This window comes from Oncorhynchus mykiss, chromosome 12, assembly GCF_013265735.2.
Source record: "Oncorhynchus mykiss isolate Arlee chromosome 12, USDA_OmykA_1.1, whole genome shotgun sequence".
Classification (NCBI taxonomy): Eukaryota; Metazoa; Chordata; class Actinopteri; order Salmoniformes; family Salmonidae; genus Oncorhynchus; species Oncorhynchus mykiss.
This window is the reverse complement of record NC_048576.1, coordinates 56,381,562-56,399,859: the sequence shown is the minus strand read 5'-3', so window position 1 is coordinate 56,399,859 and position 18,298 is coordinate 56,381,562.

The following is an 18,298-nucleotide window of genomic DNA, read 5'->3' as shown; positions in this document are numbered from 1 at the left end:
TTCCTCCAAAAGTGAGGCTTGGCATTCAGGCCTAAGAGTTCAATATTGGTTTCATCAGACCAGAGAGTCTTGTTTCGAATGTTCTGAGTCCTCTAGGTGCCTTTTGTCAAACTCCAAGCGGGCTGTCATGTGCCTTTTACTAAGGAGGGTCTTCCGTCTGGCCACTCTACCATAAAGGCCATGATTGGTTGGGTGCTGCAGAAATGGTTGTCCTTCTGGAAAGTTCTCCCATCTCCACAGAGGAACTCTGGAGCTCTTTCAGAGTGACCGTCAGGTTCTTGATTACCTCCCTGACCAAGTCCCTTCTCCCCTGATTGCTCAGTTTAGGAAGAGTCTTGGTGGTTCCAAACTTCTTCAATTTAAGAAAGATGTCCACTGTGTTCTTGGAGCCCTTCAATGCTGCAGAAATGTGTTGGTACCTTTCCCCAGATCTGTGACTTGACACAATCCTGTCTCGTGGCTCTACGGACAATTCCTTCGACCTCGTTACTTTTTGTTCTGACATGCACTGTCAACTGTGGGACCTTATATAGACAGGTGTGTGTCTATTTGGCTAAGGTGTATGTGAACTTCTGACTTCAACTGTATAATCTAACTGAAATGGTTTCTTACCAATGTGGAGGTACACTCTTAGCCACTCCACTCTCAATCATCAAAGTCAACTTATCTCACAAGAAGCAAACGGAAGACTCCAAGTTCAGTCTTTATTTTTTGGATTGCCCAACAATGTTTGACATTATGTATTTTTATGCACAGACAAAACAGATGACTAGAAAGTACCCAGGCAATTTATTTCCATTCTTCGCTCATCCAATCTGTAATTAGCTGATAAGGGGGATTTTGGCACAAACATGGAAAGTTCCATTGAATTTCCCATGTTGGAATCTAAATGAAACATGCCTTGCTATGAACAGCACATTGGAAATGTACGAGTTTGTTGCCTTAATTTTAATCATCTTCAATGGCAGATTATGTTAATGTCTGTTTTTACTGGAGGGCATTGTGACTAATACTTGTGCAGGGGAATTGAGAAATGATAGGACACCAACTGATGCACAAATTGAGAGGGCATGCCCAGATTTCCATTAAAACCACACCATAGCTCTGTCAGTTGGTGCTTTTAGTTCATGGGTGAGAGGGCCACATTTCACATATTTGTCCACTTTGGGGTTGCAAAGTCTAATGATGATTTTCATGTCTGTGGTGTATATTTTGGTATGAAAACCACATATCGGAGGTAGCTAAATGTGGTTATCACTGTCATTAAGGTTATGACCCCTATGTGGTGAGTTGGGCCAACAGGATTGAGGATATCAAATGTAATGTTGTATTAGGGCTTCTTCTTTGTGGAGAAGAAGGACAAAACCCGGCACGTGTGTATCGACTACCAGGGCCTGAATGAAATCACGGATAAAAACCGTTACCCGCTTCCACTCATCGCCTCGGCTTTCGAACAGCACCAAGGGGCTACCATCGGAAAACTGCATTTAATACAGCTAGCAGGCACTATGAATACCTGGTGATAACATTTGGACTGACCAACTGTGTTGCTGTGTTCCAGGCCCTGGTTAACAATGTTCTTTGTGACATGTTGAACCGGTTCATGTTCATCTACCTTGATGACATCCTCATTGTTTTCCTCATTTCCTCAGAACATCCTCCAGCGTCTTCTAGAGAACCAGCTGTTCGTCAAAGCAGAGAAATGTGAAATCCATCGCTCCACCATCTCCTTCCTTGGATGCATCATAGCTGCAAGCAACATACAGATGGATCCTGGAAAGGTGAGAGCGGTGGTGGATTGGCCACAACCCACCTCCAGAGTGCAGCTGCAGCGCTTCCTGGGATTTGCCAATTTCTACCCCAGGTTCATCCGGGGTTACAGCATCCTGCCTTCTCCCCTTTCACCTCTCCCAAGGTCCCATTCACGTGGTCTCCAGCTGGGGGGGGGGGGGGGGGGGGGGGTGTACTGACACACCCGGATCTGTTTCACCTGTCTTGTGATTGTCTCCACCCCCCACGAACTTGAACACATTAGCTCAAATTCTTGTCCTTTTGAAGTCCACTCATAATAACGTTGATTAAGCAATTGTGTGTGTGTATATATATATATATACAGTGCCTTGCGAAAGTATTCGGCCCCCTTGAACTTTGCGACCTTTTGCCACATTTCAGGCTTCAAACATAAAGATATAAAACTGTATTTTTTTGTGAAGAATCAACAACAAGTGGGACACAATCATGAAGTGGAACGACATTTATTGGATATTTCAAACTTTTTTAACAAACCAAAAACTGAAAAATTGGGCGTGCAAAATTATTCAGCCCCTTTACTTTCAGTGCAGCAAACTCTCTCCAGAAGTTCAGTGAGGATCTCTGAATGATCCAATGTTGACCTAAATGACTAATGATAATAAATACAATCCACCTGTGTGTAATCAAGTCTCCGTATAAATGCACCTGCACTGTGATAGTCTCAGAGGTCCGTTAAAAGCGCAGAGAGCATCATGAAGAACAAGGAACACACCAGGCAGGTCCGAGATACTGTTGTGAAGAAGTTTAAAGCCGGATTTGGATACAAAAAGATTTCCCAAGCTTTAAACATCCCAAGGAGCACTGTGCAAGCGATAATATTGAAATGGAAGGAGTATCAGACCACTGCAAATCTACCAAGACCTGGCCGTCCCTCTAAACTTTCAGCTCATACAAGGAGAAGACTGATCAGAGATGCAGCCAAGAGGCCCATGATCACTCTGGATGAACTGCAGAGATCTACAGCTGAGGTGGGAGACTCTGTCCATAGGACAACAATCAGTCGTATATTGCACAAATCTTGCCTTTATGGAAGAGTGGCAAGAAGAAAGCCATTTCTTAAAGATATCCATAAAAAGTGTCGTTTAAAGTTTGCCACAAGCCACCTGGGAGACACACCAAACATGTGGAAGAAGGTGCTCTGGTCAGATGAAACCAAAATTGAACTTTTTGGCAACAATGCAAAACGTTATGTTTGGCGTAAAAGCAACACAGCTCATCACCCTGAACACACCATCCCCACTGTCAAACATGGTGGTGGCAGCATCATGGTTTGGGCCTGCTTTTCTTCAGCAGGGACAGGGAAGATGGTTAAAATTGATGGGAAGATGGATGGAGCCAAATACAGGACCATTCTGGAAGAAAACCTGATGGAGTCTGCAAAAGACCTGAGACTGGGACGGAGATTTGTCTTCCAACAAGACAATGATCCAAAACATAAAGCAAAATATACAATGGAATGGTTCAAAAATAAACATATCCAGGTGTTAGAATGGCCAAGTCAATGTCCAGACCTGAATCCAATCGAGAATCTGTGGAAAGAACTGAAAACTGCTGTTCACAAATGCTCTCCATCCAACCTCACTGAGCTCGAGCTGTTTTGCAAGGAGGAATGGGAAAAAATGTCAGTCTCTCGATGTGCAAAACTGACAGAGACATACCCCAAGCGACTTACAGCTGTAATCGCAGCAAAAGGTGGCACTACAAAGTATTAACTTAAGGGGGCTGAATCATTTTGCACGCCCAATTTTTCAGTTTTCGATTTGTTAAAAAAGTTTGAAATATCCAATAAATGTCGTTCCACTTCATGATTGTGTCCCACTTGTTGTTGATTCTTCACAAAAAAATAAAGTTTTATATCTTTATGTTTGAAGCCTGAAATGTGGCAAAAGGTCGCAAAGTTCAAGGGGGCCGAATACTTTCGCAAGGCACTGCATATATATATATATATATATATATATATATATATATATATATATATATATATGTATATGTTTGTGTATATGTTTGTGTGTCTGTGTGAGTAAGATGGAGAATGACAGCAAGAGATGGTGAGAGCATTAGTACATGGGACTCAACACACACACAAACACAGTCCCACAATCTTTGAGCGCAGTCTGCATATTAAATGACACTTCCATTGAGAAAATAAGCCTTTACATGGGGAAATATGATTAGCCAATATGAATACAGATAGGCCAAATGAAGATGATTTACGCCACAACTTGTCGTGACGTGTTGACGTGTTGAAGAAGGAGGACAGAAGATATTCTATCCTGCTGCATTAATATCATATTGATATAAGCATGAAATTTTCCAGTCTTTGATTGCTCTTTTACTGACTGCAGGGATGATGATGTCCCTAATGCCTGATCCCGTGTATCTGCCACATGTGCTGATGTACTATATATGGAATTAGCCTGTACATCAGGAGGCATCATGTACACACCAGCTCCAACTCATGGAGTCTCTCTCTGCAGTTGATTCCAGCCATTTCCAGCAGAAGCCTTATTTAAATATAGCCTGACGAATCACACAAAATTCTTCCGGTGCTCTGTCGTTCGCTACATACTTTAGTCTGAGACTGCCAACATTGAAGTTGTTAGTGGTGAAGAAGGGCATGAGAGGTGTTCTACAAAACAAAGTCACCAATGATTGGATCTTCTCTAACCAATCAGAGTGTCAAAGCCAATGACAGATTTTCAAAATGCCGCTTTACCCACGTGTGTTCTGCCTCTGGCCCAACCCATTGCTTTCTGGACCAGTCAGAGGGCCCGAATTCCCCGCATTCGGTAAAGGGTTGGGGAGGTACTTAGATCCAGACTCAATGCAGATAAGAAACTAACGTCCGTGGGCGTGGCGTAGTGTTTGGCCTTAGCAGGGAATCTGGGTATCCAGGGAAATTTAAATGAGCCGTGCAACAATACACTTTCCAGCTGCAACATCAAGAGTGGCATATTGTGGATCTTCTAAAATGAGCTTCCCAAAAGACAGGAAAAGCATTTGCACAGAGAAATAAGGCCTATGCACCTACGCCACTGCTTTTGCTTTGAAAATTCCACTGCTAAGAGTGATCAATATTTCAGTTAACTAGAAAAAATACAGAGTGGGGAAACTTTTGCACACAAGAATCAGCAACAAAGAGGTCCATGAAAAAAATGGAAAAAAATGGAAAAAAATTGAAATATTTAAAAAATCCATCATCAATCTACACACAATACCCCATAATGACAAACCGAAAAAACGGAAATACCTTATTTACAGTGGCTTGTGAATGTATTCACCCCCTTGGAATTTTTCCTATTTTGTTGCCTTACAACCTGGAATTAAAATAGATTTTTTGTGGGTTTGCATCATTTGATTTACATAACATGCCTACCACTTTGAAGATGCAAAATATTTTTTACTGTGAAACAAACAAGAAATAAGACAAAAAAACGGAAAACTTGAGCGTGCATAACTATTCACCCTGGGCATTGACTAGGCCATTCCAAGACATTTAAATGTTTCCTCATAAACCACTCAAGTGTTGTTGTGTAGGATCATTGTCCTGCTGGAAGGTGAACCTCTGTCCCAGTCTCAAATCTCTGGAAGACTGAAATGTCCCTGTATTTAGCGCCATCATTCCTTCATTCCGTCCCTGCCGATGAAAAACATTGAGATGATGAGTGTTCTCGAGATGATGAGAGGTGTTGGATTTGCGCCAGACATAGAGTTTTCCTTGATGGCCAAAAAGCTCAATCTGACCAGAGTACCTTCTTCCATATGTTTGGGGAGTCTTCCACATGCTTTTTGGCGAACACATTAAGCAATGGCTTTTTTTCTGGCCAATTTTCTGTAAAGTGTACAGCTTAAGTGGTGCTATGGACAAATACTCCAATCTCCGCTGTGGAGCTTTGCAGCTCCTTCAAGGTTAACTTTGGTCTCTTTGTTGCCTCTCTGATGAATGCCCTCCTTGCCTGGTCTGTGAGTTTTGGTTGGCGGCCCTCTCTTGGCAGGTTTGCTGTGGTGCCATATTCTTTCCATGTTAAAATAATGGATTTAATGGTGCTCCATGGGATGTTCAAAGTTTCTGATATTTTTATATAACCCAACCCTGACTTGTACTTCTCCACAACTTTGTCCCTGACTTGTTTGGAGAGCTCCTTGGTCTTCATCGTGCCGCTTGCTTGGTGGTGCCCCTTGCTTAGTGGTGATGCAGACTCTGGGGCCTTTCAGAATAGGTGTATATATACTGAGATCATGTGACAGATCATGTGACAGATTGCTCACAGGTGGACTTTATTCAACTAATTTTGTGACATCCAAAGGTAATTGTTTGCACCAGATCTTATTTAGGGGCTTCATAACAAAGGGAGTGAATACATATGCACGCACCACTTTCCTGTTTTATTTTATTTTTTAAAATAAGTTCTTTTTTTCATTTCACTTCACCAATTTGGACTATTTTGTGTATGTCCATTACATGAAATCCAAATAAATATAATTTTAAATTTCAGGTTGTAACAAAATGTGAAAAATGCCAAAGGGGATTAATACTTTTGCAAGGCACTATAGGCCCTCAAAGAAAGGCCTTATGATATGTGGAACATATTGTCATAAAGAATTTAATTTGAATGATAACATTCACTTAGACACTCACTTGGTGAAGACTACAGGACTGAATACAAAAACCATGAATCTGTCGCTAACAAATAAGGTCATGGGTGGTAACTACAATTTACTTGAAAGGCAAGGCACTGGGAAATATACAAATAAGGTAAAATCAATTCTCAAGTTGAAATGTATGGTCGCTCAAACTAAAATTCAATGCTGAGTGAACTTACAATTTCGCTTCAGAATGTATGTTAGTTCAGCTACAGTATACGCCTAAATGTTGAGCAAACTTACAAACCAATTGCAGCTGGTTGCTTTACAATTGTATGTTGAATTATTATTATTTTTTTACTGTGCACACGCACGCACACACACACACACACACACACACACACACACACACACACACACACACAAAATTGAAATGTACTTTTACCTGGAACCCCCCCCCCCCCGAAGATCTTGGTTCAAAGAAATGAGGGGATGAGTTCAGTGGGTCATTGTCACAGAACAGGGCATAAATGAGTCACACTCATCATGCTACTGAGAGAACGTGGTGCTATCTCTCCTGCACAGCATCTCATGCTCAACGGCAAGGATAGACGCATCGGGATAAACAACAACAAGGAGACTGACAGAAAGAAACACATGACATGAGGTTCAGACAGAAAAAAAAGATTTTGGTCAAAGTTTCCAAAAGCCACAACTGGCAAGAGAAGGACCAATGAATAATGGCTTTATTTACCTAATGTTAATCACATTCTATTTCACCTTGAGTTAAAAACAGTGGGAGCAGATCAATCAAAAATATCTTTAAGTGAGGACTTCTCATTGTCAGCTTTCGGTATATGTCTGTAACAGAAGTGCAGATGCTCCTTACAGTATTCAGACACAAACACAGATGAGACACACTCACAAATACACAAGCAGAACACCTCTGTTGTTGAAAGATCAAAAGTGTGTGTAGTTCACTTGTGGAATATTGAGGATGAATTGAGGACGAATATTTTAGTCTGTCAGTGGATTAGGGCCATACCTTTCCACTCTGCCTGTTAAATCATACAGAGTCACAGGCATCCTGCATGGCTGCAACAAGATTATGGCTTTGGGAGGGAGAAATCATGCTTGTATGAAATTACCCGAAGACAAAAAATCCCAGGATGCCCCAATATCTAACACTGAACAAAAATATCAACGCAACATGTTAAATGATGTTCCCATGTTTCATGAGCTGAAGTAAAAGATCCCAGATATTTTCCATATGCCCAAAAAGCTTATTCCTCACAAATTTGTTGACATTCTTGTTAGTGAGCATTTCTCCTTTGGAAAGATAGGTGGGGCATATCAATAATCTGATTAAACAGCATGAACCTTGCACAGGTGCAGCTTATGCTGGGGACAATAAAAAAAGACCACTCTAAAATGTGTAGTGTTGTCACACAATACAATGCCACAGATGTCTCAAGTTTTGAGGGAGCGTGCAATTGGCATGCTGACTGCAGGAATGTGCACCAGAGCTATTGCCAGGAACTGTAATGTTCATTTCTCCACCATAAGCCACCTCCAACATCATTTTAGAGAATTTGGCAGTGTAATCAAGCCAGCCCAAGACCTCCATATCTGGATTGTTTAACCTGCGGGATCATCTGAGACCAGCCACTTGGACAGCTGATGAAACTGTGGGTTTTGCACAGCTGAATAATTTCTGCACAAACAGTCAGAAACCGTCTCAGGGAAGCTCATCTGCGTGCTCATCGTCCTCACCATGGTATTGACCTTACTGCAGTTCGGTGTTGTATCTGGCTTCAGTGGGCAAATGCTCACCTTTGATGGCCACTGGCACGCTGGAGAAGTGTGGTCTTCAGGGATGAATCCCGGTTTCATCTGTTCCCGGGCAGGTGGCAGACAGTGTGTTTGGTGTCATGTGAGCGAGCGGTTTGCTGATATCAACGTTATGAACAGAATGCGGTGGGGTTATGATATGGGCAAGTATAAGCTATGGACAAAGAACACAATTGCATTTTTTTTATGGCAATTTGAATGCATAAAGATACCTTGACGAAATCCTGAGGTCTGTGCATTATCATGTTTCAGATAATGCATAGCCCCATGTCGCAAGGATCTGTACCTAATTCCTGGAAGCTGAAAATGTCAGTTCTTTCTTGGCCTGCATACTCACCATTCATGTCACCTATTGAGCATGTTTGGAATGCTCTGGATTGACATATACGACAGCGTGTTTCAGTTCCCGCCAATATCCAACAATTTTGCATAGACATTGAAAGGAGTGGGACAACATTCCACAGGCCAAAATCAACAGCCTGATCAACTTTATGCGAAGGAGATGTGTTGCACTGCATGAAGGAAATGGTGGTCACACCAGATACTGACTAGGTTTCTGAACCACGCCCCTATCTTTTTTTTTTAAGGTATCTGTGACCAACAGATGCGTATCTGTATTCCCAGTCATGTGAAATCCATAGATTTAGGCCTAATTAATTAATTTAAATGAACAGATTTCCTTATATGAACTGTAAAATCTTTTAAATTGTTTCATGTTGCGTTTATATTTTTGTTCAGTGTATATACACATCAGGACATAGTGAATTCCTACACATTGTAAATATGAAAATAGAATACAGTATTTCAGAATGTGACCCACCGCTTGCAGGTCAGTATCAAGTATCGTGATCTCCCGTCTCTGCAAGCATGACCAATGGCATAACACCTTATTGACATCTGACTTGAACCAACCAATTAGAATATATAAACGTCAAATACATATTTATGCAGTGTCAAGTGGAAACATAACCAACCCTGTTACACTGGCAGGGAGAGATTTTAATGTCAAATATTTATATTTTATATATATATTTTTTTTTTGGGGGGGGGGGGGGGACTAAGCCAAAAGCAACCCTGAAAGTACGTTGTAGAACTTGTGTAACCACATGAATGTGATGAAACAGGTCACAGACAGGCAGGAGAGTTAGGGAAGCTGCTGATGCTTCGTGAGCACACTGATTGACCTTGGTCTCCTCTAATGGGCTGGAGCACTACTGTGAGCAGCCAGGGTTCCATGTTTATTTACGTCACCTACTGGAGTAATCAATGTTTCCCTGTTAGAGAATATAAGAAAATGTGTATCCTGAAAGCTCTGCAGTGATGACCTACACAGTGTTTTAATGAGCAGCGTACCATAATCCCTGCAGTAGTGAAACTCATTAACTGGTGTGGTAAAACAGATCAACCTTTGTATAGTCTTTAGTGCATGATGTACATTATTATACATTATGTATTTATCTGGATCTAGATTCAAAGAATAGTAATGACCTGTTCAGGTTTCAGGGGGAGCAACCCAATTTTGATTGTAATAAGATCTTAATAATTAACCACATACATCACTTCCAGTATTCCGAAAAATGTTTGGTCAGATACTGTATTTGAGTGGTGAGCAAGAAGAAAATCAGAACCACCCCCGGGTTAGGACTGGGGGTCATTTCTTTAGGTTGGGATATGATCAAACATTTATATGAGCCCTAGGTTAGAGCTGGGGTGATCATGGGTGTGCAGGAATCCTAATACTGATGACAACCATGGCAGGGTGATTGAAGGAGAAGGAACTCCAGCTCCAGTGCCTTTGTCGTATTGGATGTCCTCTCCCCTTCTCTCTGAGGTCTTCCTTGGCTGACTGCCCCTCTTCACAGACTGCACAGCAGAACGGAACTGTGTCTGCCATATGTAGAGGCAAGCTATGTTAGCTCAACAGACTGATTGTTGGCAGAGAAAGGAAGTTTGCGTTCCAGATTTGTGTAAACATTGCAATTAGTTACCTTCTGAGTTCCACTCCACTGAACAAGTGACTACAAGCAAATTTTCTAAGCAGATGAAAGTGTCAGATATGCATTTTCCCCCTCTTATTTGGAGCATGTTTTATGATGTGTTTTGATTGAGGAGTCCAGGAGTAGATGTGGGGGAGGCTATTTTATTTAGGCTATATGTGTTTTCAATCACTTTTCACTCTGTTCATTATCCATATGAGTAGACACAATGACACAATGTAAAAAGTATTACAGTAATTAGCTACATCTGACAATATGTATTCCAATCATGCTCATAAAATACAGTATTTTGTGACAACATGAAAAGTGAATGCACATTGAATTATCAATATTCAATAAAGAGCACAAATAATGTTTATAACAGCAGAGCCTCCACCTTTATTAAATCATTCCTTCCCAAAATATTAATGCTGTGCCATGAACAATTAGATTGGATGGCTGGCACAGAGCATCGTTTAAATATTAATTGAAGGATGTATTTTAATGTTTGATGGTGCTTAAGTGAGACAAAGTGTGCAGGACACCCTTGCTGACAGTACGCACTGCACTGAATACACTTCCTGCTCTGCTCTCTCCACAAGAACCTCCAATATCCAGGTATAGTAAGTAAAAGTAAAGTAAGTAAGTTAGCTTTACTTAGTAAAGTTAGTAATTCCAAGCCAGAACGGCCCAATATATAGATTTAGCCAAACATTATGATTAGTTAACCATCATATTTAAAAGTTAACATGATGATGATGGTAATGATGATACATTTAACTTTTTAAAATGATGGTGTATTGGGCATTCTCCCTGTTTAAGGACAAATGTAACAATATATTATGTTATGAAAATGTATTATGTTATGTGGTTTCATGCATAACACTGTAAACACTTGGGTTTCTGGAACCTGAAAAAGTATGTTTTGTTTTTATGTTTAAATATACATGTGAATATGGTGTAATCCAACTCTTTACAGTACAGTTTTCTCTTGTAAGAGAAACTCTAAGAAATTATATTCACCAGTTTGCAGTTCTAAAATTTCTAAATACAGTAGTTTCAAGCTATATACGTCCATGTTTCAGTTTCTTCAGCACTTTGTAACAATTTGCCTGCAAGTTGATATGAGTCACATTTATATTTCCCCATAACTTTCTTGTTGATTTTTATTTTCTGCTGCAAGCTCAGCTTTCTAGCTTCCCGAATATAACAACATAAAAAAAACATGGATAAAGCATTGACTTCATCTCCAACTTTCAGCAGGAAACTTAGCTGGAACCCCTACTAACCATTCCCTAAGCTACATATTTTAGCCTCACTTTATTCTCAGCAAAATGGCTGATGGGGGAGGAACATCAGAGTCAGTACTACAGTACTGTGGGTCATAATAGACAAAGGAAGCACTTAAAAAGCTACCATTACAGAGGCTGTACTAAATATTCCTGTTCCGTGTCTGGTAACACACAACACACCACACACGAATACACTCAAAACGTTTTCCATCTCAAATCAATTCAAATCAAATTGTATTCGTCACATACACGTGTTTAGCAGATGTTATTGTGGGTGTAGCGAAATGCTTATGTTTCTAGCTCTAACAGTGTAGTAATATCTAACAGTAATATCTAACAAAACACACAAATATAAAGTAAAGGAATGGAATTAAGCATATATAAATATTTGGTTCACAGAATAGGTTAGAATACAGTATATACATATGAGATGAGTAATGCAAAATATGTAAACATTATTAAAGTGACTAGTGTTTCATTATTAAAGTGGCCAGTGATTTCAAGTCTATGTATACAGGGCAGCAGCCTCTAATGTGCTATTGATGGCTATTTAACAGAATTGTCAGTCTCTCGGTCCCAGCTTTGATGCACCTGTACTGACCTCACTTTCTAGATTATAACGGGGTGAACAGGCAGTGGCTCGGGTGGTTGTTGCCCTTGAGGATCTTTTTGACCTTCCTGTGACATCGTTTGTGAGGGTTTTAGGTGACAAGCCAAATTTGTTGTGCCCTCTTCACCACACTGCCTGTGTGGGTGGACCATTTCAGTTTGTCAGTGATATATAAGCTTTCCACCTTCTCTTCTGCGGTCCCGTCGATGTGAATAGGGGGGTGCTCCCGCTACTGTTTCCTGAAGTCCACGATCAGCTCCTTTATTTTGTTGACATTGGGTGAGAGGTTATTTTCCTGGCACTAGACTCCAAGGGCCCTCACCTCCTCCCTATAGGCTGTCTCGTTGGTAATCAGGCCTACTACTGTTGTGTCATCTGCATACTTGGTGATTGAGTTGGAGGCGAACAGGGAGTACAGGAGGGGGTTGAGCACATCCTTGTGGGGCCCAGAGCCTCAAGCTTAATGATGAGCTTGGAGGGTACTATGGTGCTGAATGCTGAGCTATAGTCCATGAACAGCATTCTTACATAGGTATTCCTCTTGTCTGGATTGGGTAGGGCAGTGTGCAGTGTGATGGCGATTGCATCGTCTGTGGATCTATTGGGGCGGTAAGCAAATTGAAGTGGGTCTAGGGTGTCAGGTAAGGTAGAGGTGATATGATCCTTGACTAGTCTCTCAAATTACTTCATGATGACAGAAGTTAGTGCTATGGGGTGATAGTCATTTAGTTCAGTTACCTTTGCTTTCTTGGGTACAGGAACAATTGTGGACATGTTGAAGCATGTGGGGACAGTAGATTGGGATAGGAAGAAATTGAACATGTCTGTAAACACTCCAGCCAGCGCATGCTCTGAGGACGTGGCTAGGGATGCCATCTGCTCCTGTTCTTCTGTGATCCATCACTTAAAACAGCATCTATAGAATTACAGTAATTTATTTTTTTGACAGCTGATATCTTAATTCCAGCATAAAACTACTGACTCCATTACCGTATTAATTAGGCTTCCATGATGTGTGATGAGCTCTGGGGTGCCTCAGTTCTGGCTGCCAGATTCACTTAGTGCCGTATGTTTCCTGTTGTCAAGCATCTCAGAGACAATAGAAAGCTGAAAGAACCCTCTCAAAAAAGTTTTACTATGTGCTGCCTGTTGTGTTTGCAAAGCTGCACGTTCTCGTTTCAGTGTATGGGCTTCATTAGCAAGTCCTCACAGCAGGTGTCTGTCACGTCTTTATCTCATTTTTATCCTTCTCCGCCTCCTCTATCTCTACGCATGTCAGTTTTTCTGTTTCACAAAGCCCAGGGTGCACGATGTTTATGCTCCAGCGCTGCACAGTCTATTCGTGGTGCTATAAAGTTGAAAGTCATTACAACCCCCCCCCAGAAGCAATAAAATGGCTTCAAAGAGTTCCACAGTTGTCATGACAACCAAAATAAAATCAATTATATATGATTTAAGGAGATAAGGCTGATGAGACGGAATTTCAAAGTAGCCCATGGAGTCACCCACATCTTGGTTTAGAACTCCTCCCCCAACAATGTTTTACCTGCAAATCAGCATGCTTTTAGTTAATCAGGTTCCCTTGAACCATGAATCATAGTCTTCCTTCTCATGGACATAGAATCAAAATATACATTAACAAAGAGGCCTATAGTGGTTTTCCTGGCATGTCGGTTTGAGCTTAAAGTTTGTCTGTGCATGGCACTTTATTTAACTAGGCAAGTTAGTTAAAAACAAATTCTAATTTACAATGACGGCCTACCCTGGACAAACCCTAATGACACTGGGCCAATTGCGCACTGCCCTATGGGACTCCCAATCACAGGCGGTTGTGATACAGCCTGCAATCGAACGAGGGTCTGTGGCGACGCCTCTAGTACTGAGATGCAGTGCCTTAGACCGCAGCACCGCTCTGGAGCCCCGGAAAACATGACATCTATTGAGTAACTTTAATTACTTAGTGTTCACATTACTGCAATATAATTACTGACTCATATTGCCATCACAATCACTTTCATTGTATGAGGCCTTAACTTTTAATAGCAGCTTGAACGTTTGCAGTTCCTACAGGAATATTCAGAAAGAAAATTCAGAATGTGTTTCACCTGAGAACCTGAGGTCTCCACTCATAGACTGACTCAGTCAAAATTCTCTCATTGTCACTTAGGCGGCCTGCTTTCCCATTATGGGTTGTGGGTAGTTGTTTTCCGTTTCAGTGTACCGGAGTGTTTCGGTTTTCATTTATTCTCTTGTTCTTTTGTATTTAGTGTTCAGTTAATTAAAGGAAATATGAACACGTACCACGCTGCGCTTTGGTCTACTCCTTCTTCCTCAGACGAACATCGTTACACTCATGAGGTGACTTGCTGTGCTCATCCACTTCCTCTCTGCCATGACGGTGACAAAGCCATCCCAGTCTTCTTCAATCAGCGGAGTAATTTGACATCTCTACACTTCATGCTAAGGACACTATCTTCCCCTCTGGCTCTCCAGTAATAACATTTGAGACACAGAGGATGGAGGTCAGAATGTTCTGAGAAGTGTTAGTAGTTCAAGGGAAATGAGAGAAATGAGCTCTCAACAGATCCTCTCTCACGTTGGGCCCCTAAAGGTCTCCGATGAGGGGTAGCATTTGCAGTGTCTTTGATGGTGTTTCTCTGACCTTTAGTGTTAACCTGCTTTAAAGTCTGACTGATCTGATACAATGTGGATAAGCAATGCCCAAAGAGGAGGCATACTGTTATCAAGCACTCTGTGAATGCTGGTTACTATTGCCACTCAGAACTATGTACGTTCTGAGAGTATAGAGCAGTGGTTCCCAACCAGGGGTACTAGGGCCCCTGGGGGGTATTTGGCCTATCCACAGGGGGTGCTTGAGAAGACTCATGTGAGACATACCTGTCAATCCACTGCTTGTGCAACATGTGAGTAATTATTAGGGAGATCCAGACATGATACAGTGAAATTCACAGGCCAAATTTAAAAATGGCAACACGCTCCATGATCTCTGTTTCCTGCAGTTATGTCAAATGTCTCTATTTTCAGAGGTAGCATTGGAAATGAATTCACCGTACTTCCATTGTTGGGTAACACTTACAGTATGTTGAGTAACACATGTCAGGTAACACTTGTTTACAGATATCCAGGTCTTCAGAGTATGCAGAGTTTCCTGAGTTAAGGTATATCAACACTCTTCATGCACTGGGAGAGTGCTGACTTGATAGTTGAGTTTCTTTTGATTCACACAGTGTTTTTTCTGATTGATTTAATCAAAACTCTCATTCTAGCAGCACACTCAGTACAAAAGCCACAGTTAGATCTATCATCTGTTATTCGATATAGTGTGTATAGAAATGGCTTATAAAGGCTTCGACTTAAAAATCAAAGATGCACAATCAAAGGCTCACTCTCTTCTTCCCACATCAAAGACTTTGAACAGGAAAAGCTGATGTAGCCAGTCCTTCACAGACAGATTTGACAGTATGATTCTTACCCCTCATCATCCCATCTTGTGAAAAAACTCCTGTGCGCCTCATTTTGAGACAAACACTTGCTTCTCCTCTCGCCTCCAGCAATAACAAGATATGACAGTTGAGATGCCAAAGCAAACTTAATATGAAAGGCAGGAGGCTTTTTTTGCACCACAGACTACTTTGTGTAATAATGACGGTAATAGCCCTTCTCCTTCCTCTACGTGGGTGAACACACTGAGACCACCTGTCTCACTGTCTGCTCTTCAAAGGTGAAAGGCTTTTAAAGCTGCAAATGTTACCTCTGAGCACCAGTGAATTAGCCATGCTCTATCAACTTTCTCGCAAGCCCGGGAAAAGAGTCAGGACCTGGAGAGAAGCTAAAATAGCCAGTGTTTTGATTGCGCTGTGAACAAAAATGCACAATCAATGCGACACATAGTTGAAGAATAATGGATGTCAGCTGGTCGAATGGTTTCGTTCCATTATTCATCTGTTTAATATTTCATCCATTGGCCTCTTTACATAAATGGGTGCCATGTTGAAACATGTCGTGCCTCAGGACTTGACCAATTACTACACACAATGTACAAAATGGGCCTGCCTGTCTGGGGCTATTTGTCCTGGCGTTCGACGTCTCAGATTCAACCAGTCTTTGAGATTTTAGTGGTCAACTGGTGTAATCAATGCACACATTATACAATTTACAAATCAAAGCCCTCAGTGATTCATGTGGTAATGTAAATCCCAAAGAGATACAGTGGGGCAAAAAAGTATTTAGTCAGCCACCAATTGTGCAAGTTCTCCCACTTAAAAAGATGAGAGAGGCCTGTAATTTCATCATAGGTACACTTCAACTATGACAGACAAAATGAGAAAAAGAAATCCAGAAAATCACATTGTAGGATTTTTAATGAATTTATTTGCAAATTATGGTGGAAAATAAGTATTTGGTCAATAACAAAAGTTTATCTCAAGACTTTGTTTAATACCCTTTGTTGGCAATGACAGAGGTCAAATGTTTTCTGTAAGTCTTCACTAGGTTTTCACACACTGTTGCTGGTATTTTGGCCCATTCCTCCATGCAGATCTCCTCTAGAGCAGTGATGCTTTGGGGCTGTTGCTGGGCAACACGGACTTTCAACTCCCTCCATAGATTTTCTATGGGGTTGAGATCTGGAGACTGGCTAGGCCACTCCAGGACCTTGAAATGCTTCTTACGAAGCCACTCCTTCGTTGCCCAGGTGGGCATTGTCATGCTAAAAGACCCAGCCACGTTTCATCTTCAATGCCCTTGCTGATGGAAGGAGGTTTTCACTCAAAATCTCACGATACATGGCCCCATTCATTCTTTCCTTTACACGGATCAGTCGTCCTGGTCCCTTTGCAGAAAAACAGCCCCAAAGCATGATGTTTCCACCCCCATGCTTCACAGTATGTATGGTGTTCTTTGGATGCAACTCAGCATTCTTTGTCCTCCAAACAAGACGAGTTGAGTTTTTACCAAAAAGTTATATTTTGGTTTCATCTGACCATATGACATTCTCCCAATCTTTTTCTGGATCATCCAAATGCTCTCTAGCAAACTTCAGACGGGCCTGGACATGTACTGGCTGAAGCAGGGGGACACATCTGGCACTGCAGGATTTGAGTCCCTGGTGGCGTAGTGTGTTACTGATGGTAGGCTTTGTTACTTTGGTCCCAGCTCTCTGCAGGTCATTCACTAGGGCCCCCCGTGTGGTTCTGGGATTTTTGTTCACCGTTCTTGTGACCATTTTGACCCCACGGGGTGAGATCTTGCGTGGAGCCCCAGATCGAGGGAGATTATCAGTGGTCTTGTATGTCTTCCATTTCCTAATAATTGCTCCCACAGTTGATTTCTTCAAACCAAGCTGCTTACCTATTGCAGATTCAGTCTTCCCAGCCTGGTGCAGGTCTATAATTTTGTTTCTGGTGTCCTTTGACAGCTCTTTGGTCTTGGCCATAGTGGAGTTTGGAGTGTGACTGTTTGAGGTTGTGGACAGGTGTCTTTTATACGGATAACAAGTTCAAACAGGTGCCATTAATACAGGTAACGAGTGGAGGACAGAGGAGCCTCTTAAAGAAGAAGTTACAGGTCTGTGAGAGCCAGTTTGTGCTTGTTTGTAAGTGACCAAATACTTATTTTCCACCGTAATTTGCAAATAAATTCATTCAAAATCCTACAATGTGATTTTCTGGATTTTTTTTCTCATTTTGTCTGTCATAGTTGAAGTGTACCTATGATGAAAATTACAGGCCTCTCTCATCTTTTTAAGTGGGAGAACTTGCACAATTGGTGGCTGACTAAATATTTTTTTGCCCCACTGTATGTGCTTTTGTGGATCTGATTATTTATTGCTGAGACAGACAAAGAGGTCAGTGGGACTTACCTAGAGACAATTCAAATCCTAGATGTTTCATTCAGCAACAAACACTAACATATGATGCATCGCCGTCCCATGATCTTTAACATAGTGGGTGAAATGGTGAGGCTTATCTCCTTGCACTTTAATAGCCAGTTTTGAGGGCTGATGTTAAAATCTCATTCACAAACATACTGTCCTATTTCCTATGTTATTTACCAAATGGACAATTACTTTGTTTATTTGACTTGCTTAGTATACTGTAGGGGGCATGTCAGTGCTAAATACATGGTTCAAAAAGTTTAGTGCCACACAAGGC